The 11374-nt window shown below is 40.1% G+C and overlaps 1 pseudogene; it reads right to left on the reverse strand.

Annotated features, from left to right (window-relative positions):
• Window positions 1-797: 797 nt before the first annotated feature.
• On the reverse strand, window positions 798-1016 carry LOC114891549 (annotated as a pseudogene).
• Window positions 1017-11374: the final 10358 nt, after the last annotated feature.

The raw sequence follows: 11374 nt of genomic DNA on the forward strand, positions 1-11374 counted from the left end.
TTTATCTTCCTTCTTAAGAACTGCATAGGCTTATTTTAAATAGTTTAAACACCTGTAATAAACGACAGTCGGCTAAAAGTAGAGGTACTCTGGTTAATGCTCAAAATGATGTGGCCAGCGGAAAAGCCAGCATTATTAAATATGAATGCAAGCCTTACCAACACAAACTGAACCTTTCTTTTTTCAATAAAAAAGCTAGTCCAAAAAAGGCCTCAGTCCATAAAGATTTCTTGTTTCCAAATCACAGTGAAAGGAACTTGAGTAATTTACCAATTTTGTTTTCTACCATGTGTCTTAAAGATACCTCACTAAAAACTGGTACCTGATACAACAGAATGACATATGCAGAATGTAATATTGTAGTACAGGACTGAGGTTGATTGTTACAGACATATTTCCACTCTGATTATTAAATGGTTACATCCTAATTATTTATATAATTATATAAATTATATTTATATAATTATATATGTCATTTTTTTTTTTTTTTTCCTGGCTGCGCAGCTCTGCATGCGGAATCTTAGTTCCCTGACCAGGGATAGAACCCATGCCCCCTGCAGTGGGAGCATGGAGTCTTAACCACTGAACCTCCAGGGAAGTCCCCCTAATTATTTATATTGGTCCAATAACAAAACATTGGTCCAATAACACAAACAGAGAACAGCAGCTAGAACTTTATCTCATTCAATGTTCAGAGATAAAAGGGTTAACCATTCTTTCCATTATTTTCTGCAGATATCTCCTTTTTCTTTTCTTATTTAAATCTGATGGCAACTGAATTCTGGCATTTTTCCAAGCTACTGTACGAAGAGGATGCTGAAAGCCATCACAATACAGCATCCTGAAACATAAGGCTTCTTCTGTTCACCAGTTCTGGCACACTTCCAAAATATACCCACCAACCCAGTTTTATTTCTGTCCAGGAGACTGGATGCCAAGAATCGGATATAAGCACACGTACATATAAGCAGCAAGATTACAGTCAACAGACTCTAAAAATTGAAAATGGCAGACATGGTTACGACTTCATACTTGTAGAAATGGGTGGCGGGCAAACTCTTTGTTCTTTATTTACATACTTCCCTGCTTTAATCTCTTTTTCTTCTTTCCTTCCTTCCTTCCCTCTTTTTAAAATTATTTATTTATTTTTCCATTACACTTGAATTAAGAGCAATTTATTAACTCCATAGACATTTCTCATAATCCAGAAGTTCTCTTTGTAATTTCTAGATGATTTTATTTTCACTAAAAGCATATATTTGGAATACCTCATTACAGGATGGGGTTGATGGATAAAGAACAATTTTTTAGACCATGCTCTAAAATTAACTTTATTACAGTAAGCTATACTTTGTGTGTAAATCACTGGAATTTGTGGTGATTCCTCTCTCCCTGGCCAGGTCCAGAGTCATTGACTCCTAAAGCTGGAGGTCATCTGGTCCAGTCCTTTTATATAGTAAAAACTGAGACCAGAGATAGAGGGATTTTCATTGGAGTAAAAATTGCTTCAGGGACTTCCCTGGTGGTGCAGTGGTTAAGAATCCGCCTGCCAGTGCAGGGGACACGGGTTCAAGCCCTGGTCCGGGAAGTTCCCACATGCCGCGGAGCAACGAAGCAAGTGTGCCGCAACTACTGAGCCTGTGCTCTAGAGCCCGCGAGCCACAACTACGGACGCCCGCGTGCCTAGAGCCTGTGCTCTGCAGCAAGAGAAGGCACGACAATGAGAAGCCCATGCACCACAATGAAGAGTTGCCCCCATTCGCCACAACTAGAGAAAGCCCACGCAGCAACGAAGACCCAATGCAGCCAAAAATAAATAAATTTATTTTTAAAAATTGCTTCGATATTTCCCAACAGGGAACATTATAAAATGAAACAGTAATAGAAGAGGCTAACAAACAGCAAAAGAGTCCAATTTTTGTTTTATCTTCCTCCCTAATTTCTCTGCCTCCTTTCAACTCCCTTGCTGTGGTGAAATTCTCAAAAGCTGAGGAAAAAGAGGAAAGAAAGGGCGAAGTAAAAACTGGGTTTTTATTTTATTTTTTTTTTAAACTGGGTTTTTGATTCCTGAAAAATTGAAACTTGTATATGGTAGGTAATTTTCAGAACCCACACTTCTGAAACATCACGCCTATAGCATATGGCAGCACCCTTTATGCTTGTTTTTATTTATTTATCTTTATTTTTTCATGCTCTGTGAATTTTATTTTTTGAAAATTTTATTGGAGTATAGTTGATTTACAATGTTCTGTCCCCTCTTTTATTTTGGGGACAGCTTTATTGAGGTATAACTCACATACCATACCAAAAAATCCATCCATTTAAAGTGTATAATTCACTGCCTTTTAGTACATTCACAGAACTGTGCATCTATTACCATAATGAATTTTAGAACACAGTCATCCCCCACCCCCAAAACCCTGTACCCACCAGCAGTTAGTCCCTGGTACCCCCTCCCTCAGCCCTAGACAACCACTGTGCTGGTTACTTTTATGTGTTAACTTGATGGCCCACAGAGTGCCTGGATATTTGGCCAAACATTATTGTAGGTATGTCTGCGAGGGTGTTTCTGGATGATGTTGACATCTGAATCAGTGAACTGAGTAAAGCAGATTGCCCTCACTAATGTGGGTGGGCCTCATCTCATCAGTTGAAGGCCTGGAGAGAGAAAAATAAAAGCTGATTAAGAGGAAACTCCTCCTGTCTGACTCCTTTGAGTTGGGATATTGGTTTTTTTTTCTTGCATTTATTTTATTTTTTAAAATTTATTTATTTTATTTTTAGCTGCATTGGGTCTTCATTGCTGCACGCGGGATTTCTCTAGTTGCTGCAAGTGGGGGTTACTCTTTGTTGTGGTGCGCAGTCTTCTCATTGTGGTGGCTTCTCTTGTTGCGGAGCACAGGCTCTAGGCATGCAGGCTTCAGTAGTTGTGGCACGCGGGCTCAGTAGTTGTGGCTCACGGGCTCTAGAGCGCAGGCTCAGTAGTTGTGGCACATGGGCTTAGTTGCTCCACGGCATGTGGGATCTTCCTGGACCAGGGCTCGAACCTGTGTCCCCTGCATTGGCAGGCAGATTCTTAACCACTGTGCTACCAGGGAAGTCCTCTTGCATTTGTTTTTATTTTTATTTCCTTTCTTTATACTCAAACTGAAACATTGGTTATTTCTGTCTTCATACTCAAACTGAAATATCAGCTCCCCCCATTGGCTGGAGCCTGTGGACCCTTGGACTGAACTACACTATCATCTCTCCTGGGTCTCCAGCTGGCCAACTGCAGGTTTGGGGGCTTGTTCAGCTCCGTAATCGTGTAAGCCAATTCCTTATAACAAATCTCTCTCTCTCTATTTTTGTGCATCCTATTGATTCTGTTTGGAGAACTCTGACAAATACAACCACTAATCCACTTTCTGTCTCTATGGATTTGTCTGTTGGGGACATTTCACAAAAATGGAATCGTGTATCTGATTTTGTATCTGACTTCTTTCTCTCAGCCTTGTATTTTCAAGATTCATTAATGTGGTAACACGTGTCAGCACTTCATCCCTTTAACTGCCAGATGATCTTCCATCATATTGATGTATCACATTTTGTTTATCATTCATTGACAGACATTTGGGTCATTTCCATTTGGGGCTATTGTTAATAATGTTGGGGTGGACATTTGTGTCCAAGTGTTTGTACGGACCTAAGTTTTCATTTCTCTTGGGTACATAGCCGGGAGTGGAATTGCTCCATCACGTAGTAACTCTATGTTTAACTTCTGAGGTGCTGCAGGACGATTTTCCACAGATGCTACACCCTTTTACTATCCCACCAGAAATGTGTGAGGATTCCTGTATTAGTTGGGGTGCTCCAGAGAAACAGAACCAGTAAGAGATGCATATGTAGACAGACTTATGAAGAATTGGCTCATGTGAATTTGCCCCATGACCTGCCATCTGCAAGCTGGAGTGCTAGGAAAGCTGTTGGTGTAATTCTGGTCCAAGTCCAAAGGCCTGAGAACTAGCCCATGTTGGGGAGGGCAGCACTCTCCACTCTGTCCGCCAATTCAAATGAGAGTTTCTTCCAGAAACACCCAGCAATATTGCCTAACCAGACATCTGAACATCCCAACAAGATGTTGACACATCCGGTCAGGTTGACACATAAAATTAACCACCACTGTTCCAATTTGTCTCCATCCTTGACAGCACTTTTTATTGTCTGTCTTTTTCGAATATAGCCATCCTAGGGGGGGTGCGATGGTATCTCATGACGGTCTTGATTTGCATTTCTTTGATGAGTAAGGATGTTGAGCCTTCCTTCCTTCTTTCCTTTCACAAGTACTTCTCCTTTCTTCTCTGTCATTATTACACTCATTCCCATGCGATACTGTAGACACTCTAATGCCTGAAGAAAACAAGGCCAGCCTGGCCTTGATAGACAGTTAGCAAATATTTCCGTGTATGGCTGTTTAATTGTAAACAGTACTATGAAGGAAAGTACCAGTAATAATATAGGCACAAGAGGAGAGAATTTTGATCTAGTCCTGGGGTTAGGGAGAATGATGTAGAAGGTTCCTTGTAAAACTATAAATCCAATCGGGGCCCTCCTCACTCTAACACCTTCAATGGCTCCCTCTTGCCTAGGCAACAAATACTCAGTTCTTAGCCTAGCATTTTAGCTCTGCATAACCTGGTTGTAGTCTCATTTTCTACTTTATTATTATTTTTTGGCTGCGCGTCATGTAGGATCTTAGTTCCCTGATCAGAGACCAAACCCGTGCCCCCTGCAGTGGAAGCATGGAGTCTTAACCACTGGACCGCCGGGGAAGTCCTCATTTTCTATTTTACAACACACCCGCGGGCATCCCCCCACTTCTGCCATAGTGGGGCTCATGATCGTGACAGTGGTCCTTGGCTTTCAAGTGGGGTGGCACAATTCATTTCTGGAAGTGCATGATGGTCCTTTTGTTAAAAAAAAAATCTCTTGATGGGTTCTGGTATATAACTTCGGTAGGATTGTTGAAACATGTGAAGTTCCTTGCACATCAGTAAAAGCAGATCTCAGGTGCTCTGTGAGAGAAGGGAGTCAGATCTATGAAGAGAGAGGTGAGAGGGGGAGAGATGCAGGGGCTAGTGAGAAAACGGAACCCCAACCACTACGGCAAAGAGGAGGGCCCGTGTGAGTTCCCTGTGGCTGCTGTGAAAAATGACCACCAGCTCTGTGCCTTAACACTACAGAAGTTCATATTCTTATAGTTCTGAAGGTCAGAGTCTGAAAGGGGTCTCAATAGGCTAAAATCAAGGTGTCGGTGGCACTGTGCTCATTCCGGAGAGTCCAGGGTGAGAATCCATTTCCTTGCTTTTTCCAGCTTCAAGGAGCCACCGCATTCCTTGGTTCATGGTCCCTTCACCGTCTTCAAAGCCAGCAGCGCAGCATCTCGTATCTCTCTCTGACTACGGCCTCTGCTTCTATCATCACATCTCTTTCTCTGACCCTCCTGCCTCCCTCTTTTTTTTTTTTTTTTCTGTACGTGGGCCTCTCAGTTGTGGCCTCTCCCGTTGCGGAGCACAGGCTCTGGACACACAGGCTCAGCAGCCACGGCTTATGGGCCCAGCAACTCCGTGGCATGTGGGATCTTCCCGGACCGGGGCACGAACCCATGTTCCCTGCATCGGCAGGCGGACTCCCAACCACTGCGCCACCAGTGAAGCCCTGCCTCCCTCTTGTAAGAACTTGTGGTGACATTGGGCACACCTGGATAATCCAGGCTCACTTCCTGATTTCAAGGCTTAATCGTATCTGCAAAGTCCCTTTTACTATATAAGGTAACATATTCACAGGTTCCGGGGATAACCTCTGGGTTACCCCCAGCTCAAATGCCACCTTCTTTTCTTCTCTTCTTGTTTATGTGTCTTTCAAAGAACTCAGAGTAGAGTGGGGGAAACAGCTGCCTAAAAAAAAATCTATTGATGTGGAATCTAGAAAAATGATACAAATTAACTTATTTGCAAAGCAGAAATAGAGACACAGATGTAGAGAACAAACTTATGGATACCCAAGGGGAAAGGGGAGTGTGAGAGGAATATACACTATTGATACTATGTATAAAATAGATAACTAATGAGAACCTACTGTATAGCACAGGGAACTCTACTCAATGCTCTGTGATGACCTAAATGGGAAGGAAATCTAAAAAAGAGGGGATATATGTATACATATTGATTCACATTGCTGTACAGCAGAAACTAACACAGCATTGTAAAGCAGCTATACTCCAATAAAAATTAAAGAAAAAATCTATTGAAATATCACGTGGTAAGTGGTTTATTCTGGAAGCAGAGAGAGTCAGCCTGAGTGTTCAGGAAACATTATGAAGATGCAAGATGTGTAGGATGGTCTTGTGGGGGATGCCTTTGATATCTGTCAGACCTGGGTTTCAATCCCAGCTCCTCCAGAGTTACGTGGTCTTAGGGAAATTGTATAACCTCTTTTTTTTTTTTTTTTTTTTTTTTTGCGGTACCCGGGCCTCTCACTGTTGTGGCCTCTCCCGTTGAGGAGCACAGGCTCCGGACGCGCAGGCTCAGCGGCCATGGCTCGGGCCCAGCCGCTCCGCAGCACGAACCCATGTCCCCTGCATCGGCAGGCGGACTCTCAACCACTGCGCCACCAGGGAAGCCCAAATTTCTGTTTTTTAAATCATCTAGTTTGTTGTTCTTTGTTATGAGCACCCTAGCTAACTCATAGACCAGCACATGGAAAGCTCTCTATACAAAGTAGCCATCCGTTCAGTTATTAGGAGATGGCTCCACCGAGGGTTTTTATTTTTAATTGTAGTGAAACCCACACAATACAAATTTTACCATTTTGACCATTTTAAGTGTACAGTTCAGAGGTGCTAAGTACATTCACATTGTTGTGTAACCATCCCCACCATCTGTCTCCAGAACTTTCTCATCTTCCCGAACAGAAACTCTGTCTCCATTAAACACTCACTCCCCATCCCCCTCCCCCAGCCCCTGACCCCCCCCCCCCATCCTACTTTCTGTCCCTATGGATTTGACTCCTCTAGGGACCTCTTATGAGTGGAATGACACAGTATTTTGTGATTGGCTTATTTCACTCAGCATAATGTACTCAAGGTCCATCCATGTAGCATGGGTCAAATTTCTTTCCTCTTTCAACTTGAATAATATTCTATTGTATGTATATATCACATTTTGTTTATCCATTCACCGATTGATGGACACTCTGGTTGCTTCCACCTCTTGGCTATTGTGAATAAATAGTGCTGCTATGAACATGGTTGTAGAAATATCTCTTTGAGTTCCTGCTTCCAATTTGTTCAGGTCGATACCCAGAAGTGGGATAGCTGTATCTTACTCTTAATTTTTTTGAGGAGTCTCCTTACTTTTTTCCATAGTGGCTGTATCAATTTATATTTCCACCAACGGTGCACAATGATTCCCTTTGCACCACATCCTTGCCAATATTTGTTATCTTTTGTCTTTTTGATGATAGCCATTCTGACAGGTGTGAGGGGATATCTCATTGTGGTTTTTTTTCTTCTTCTAGTTTTCTTGAGATATAACTGACATACAGCACTACAAAAATACTACATAGTTATGACTATATTCTCCACACTGTATTTCATAACCATGACTCACTTATTTTGCAACTGGAAATTTTTGTACCTCTTAATCTCCCTCACCAAATTTCTTTCCTTCCACCCCCTTACTCCCCTCTGGCAACCACCTGTTTGCTTTCTGTACCTATAACTCTGTTTATGTTCTGTTCTGTTTGTTTATTTGTTTTGTTTTTTAGGTTCCACATGTAAGTGAAATCACACAGTATTTGCCTTTCTCTGTCTGACTTATTTCACTTAGCATAATACCCTCTAGATCTATCCATGTTATCTCAAATGGCAAGGTTTGATTCTTTTTTTTATGGCTGAGTAATATTCTGTCTATCTATCTGTCTATCTATCTATCTATCATCTATCACATCTTCTTTATCCATTTATCTATTTTTGGGCACTTAGGTTGTTTCTATATCTTGGCTGTTGTAAATAATGCTGCAATGAACAGATGGGTGCATATATCTTTTCTTATTAGTGTTTTTAAATCTTTGGATAAATACCCAGGAGAGGAATTGCTGGATCATATGGTAGTCCTATTTTTAATTTTTTGAGGAATCTCCATACTGTTTTCCATAGCAGCTTCACCAATTTACTTTCCCACCAACAGTGTACTAGGGTTTCATTTCTCCACATCATCACCGACACTTGTTATTTGTTGTCTTTTTGATAATAGCCATCTGACAGGTGTGATCATTGTGGTTTTGATTTATATTTTCCTGATGACTAGTGATGTTGAGCACCTTTTCATGTACCTGTTGGCCATTTGTATGTCTTCTTTGGAAAAATGTCTCTTCAGTCTCTGCCTATTTTTAAAATTGGATTCTTTTTTTCTTTTTCTTTCTTTCTTTTTTTTTTCTTTTTTGCTGTTGAGTTGTATGAGTTCTTTATACATTTTCTGTATCAATCCATTGTCAGATATACGGTTTGAAAATATGTTCTCCCATTCCCTAGGATGCCTTTTCATTTTGTTGATGGTTTCTTTTGCTGTGCAGAAGCTTTATAGTTTGATATAGTCCCACTTGTTTATTTTTGCTTTTGTTGCCTTTGCTTTTGATGTCAAATCCAAAAAATCATTGCCAAGACCAATGTTAAGGAATTTACCATTATGTTCAGGTCTTTAATCCATTTTTGAGTTTATTTTTGTGTATGGTGTAAGATAGGGATCCAGTTTCATTCTTCCACATGTGACTGTCCAGCTTTCCCAGCACTGTTTATTGAAGAGGCTATCCTTTCCCCATTGTATATTCTTAGCTACTTTTTCATAAGTTAATTGATCATATATGCATATATTTATTTCTGGTCTCTCTATGTGTCTGTTTTTATGCCAACACTATGCTGTTTTGACTACTATAACTTTGTAATATAGTTTGGAATCAGGAACTATGGTGCCTGCAGCTTTGTTTTCTTTCCTAAGATTGCTTTGGCTAATTGGGGTCTTTTGTGGCTCCATACAATTTTGGGATTATTTTTCTACTTCTGTGAAAAGTGCCATTGAAATTTTGATAGGGATTGCATTGAACCTAAAGATTGGTTTGAGTAATACAGACATTTTGACAATATTAATTCTTCCAATCCATGACCATGATATATATTTCCATCTGTTTGTGTCCTCTTCAATTTCATCAATGTCTTGTAGTTTTCAGTGCACTGATCTTTCACCTCTTAGATTAAATTTTTGAATTATAAATGGGATTGTTTCCTTAATTTCTCTTTCTGAGAGTTCACTGTTAATGCATAGAAATGGAACTGATTTTTGTATATTGATTGTGTATCTTGCAACTTTACTGAATTTATTAATTCTAACAGGTTTTTTTTGTGGGATATTTTGGGTTTTCTATATATAAAATCCCATCATCTACAAATAGAGACAGTTTTTCTTCTCTCTTCCTGATTTGGATGCCTTTATTTCTTTTTCTGCCTAATTGCTCTGGCTAGGACCTCCAGTACCATGTTGAATAAAAATGGTGAGAGTGGGCATCCTTGTCTTGTTCCTGATCTTACAAGAAAAGCTTTCAGCTTTTCACCATTGAATGTGATGTTAGCTGTGGTCTTGTCATATATGGCCTTTTTAATCTTGAGGTACCTTCTCTCTATAGGCAGTTTGTTGAAACTTTTATCATGAATGAATGTTGAATTTTGTGAAACGATTTTCCTGCATCTATTGAGATGATCGTATGGTTTTTATCCTTCATTTTGTTAATGTGGTGTAGTACACTGATTATTTGCATATGTTGAACCATTCTTGCATCCCTGGAATAAATCCCACTTGATCATGGTGTATGATCCTTTAAATGTATTGTTGAATTTGGTTTGCTAATATTTTGTTCCTTCTTAACCCAAAGGAAAACCTAGATGGCAGTTTTAATAATTCAAGATGATTAAATCTTGAATAATCAAAGTCAGGATAAGGTCCTAGGATCAGACATTCATTGGTTAGGTAGTTGCCATGGTGATGGGAGGAGAGTAGGGAAATGATTGATACCTTTTATCCCATTAAGTTGCATAAGCTGATGACAATTTCCAAAGAACTTCCAGTTACAAGGTCTCTGCCTCCTACTGGGGAAGAGAAGTTACTCTAAGATCTCCGAGGATTTTGTGATCAGGAAAGGGGTGGGTGTGAGGTTGGTTTCTGGTGGCTATAGCAGAGGGAATAAAGGAGTGATTGTTTTGAAGGAGAGAAGAAGGAAGAAAACAAATAAATGAGGGAAGGAAGAGGTTGGGAGAAGTTTGGCAATATCTGAGAAACCAGAGCTCTGTTAGCCCAGGTGGTTTTTTAAAAATTAAGTTAATTGGGCTTCCCTGGTGGCGCAGTGGTTGAGAGTCCGCTTGCCGATGCCGAGGACATGGGTTCGTACCCCGGTCCGGGAAGATCCCACATACCGTGGAGCGGCTGGGCCCATGAGCCATGGCCGCTGAGCCTGCGTGTCCGGAGCCTGTGCTCCGCAACGGGAGAGGCCACAATAGTGAGAGGCCCATGTACCGCAAAAAAAAAAACAAAAAAACCCAAAAAAAATTAAATTAATTAAGTAACTTATTTTGCAGGGAGGTGTTGGGGAGGGGGCACTTCAAGCCAGGTAAAGTGAGAACAATTTTGAGCAGTGTGGAATTTTGGAGAGTGTTGGCTCAGGAAATCCACAAGCCATTAAAGAAGAAACAGATATTTACATCCAAGGATGTAAAAATAAAAAGAATGCACAGCAAAAAAAAAAAAAAAAAAAATAGGCAATGTCAAAAGTTAAAAGACAAACTGAGAAGATATTTGCAACTCATATTACAGATAAAGGGCTAAATTCCTTAACATATAAAAACTTTGTACAAAACAGAAAGCAAAAGGTTGATGACTCAGTTAAGAAAAATTGGGCAAGGAGTGGACACATTGCAAAACTATTTGGTGGTTTCTCAAAAAAAAAAATATATTTCATATTATTTCATATTCTTTTCCATTATGGTTTATTACCAGATACTGAATATAGTTATGTGAATGCATTAATGCCACTTTAACAGGGTTAATTTTATTTTATGTGAATTTCACCTCAATTAAAAAAAAAGAGTGTCTACACATGATTTTACAGAGAAGAAAATACAAATGATTCAAATGACACTGAAGTATGGGGGCGGGGAATAAGCTCCCCTTTTATTAGAAATAAGACAAATGAAAAGCTTCTTTTCACATCCCACAGAGCAGCCATGGTCACATGGTGCAGATTAAAAATCTAAATTGGTTCCACACCTGTAGAGGCCAATTTATTAATA

This window comes from Monodon monoceros, unplaced genomic scaffold, assembly GCF_005190385.1.
Source record: "Monodon monoceros isolate NGI ecotype Baffin Bay Population unplaced genomic scaffold, NGI_Narwhal_1 Super_Scaffold_12, whole genome shotgun sequence".
Classification (NCBI taxonomy): Eukaryota; Metazoa; Chordata; class Mammalia; order Artiodactyla; family Monodontidae; genus Monodon; species Monodon monoceros.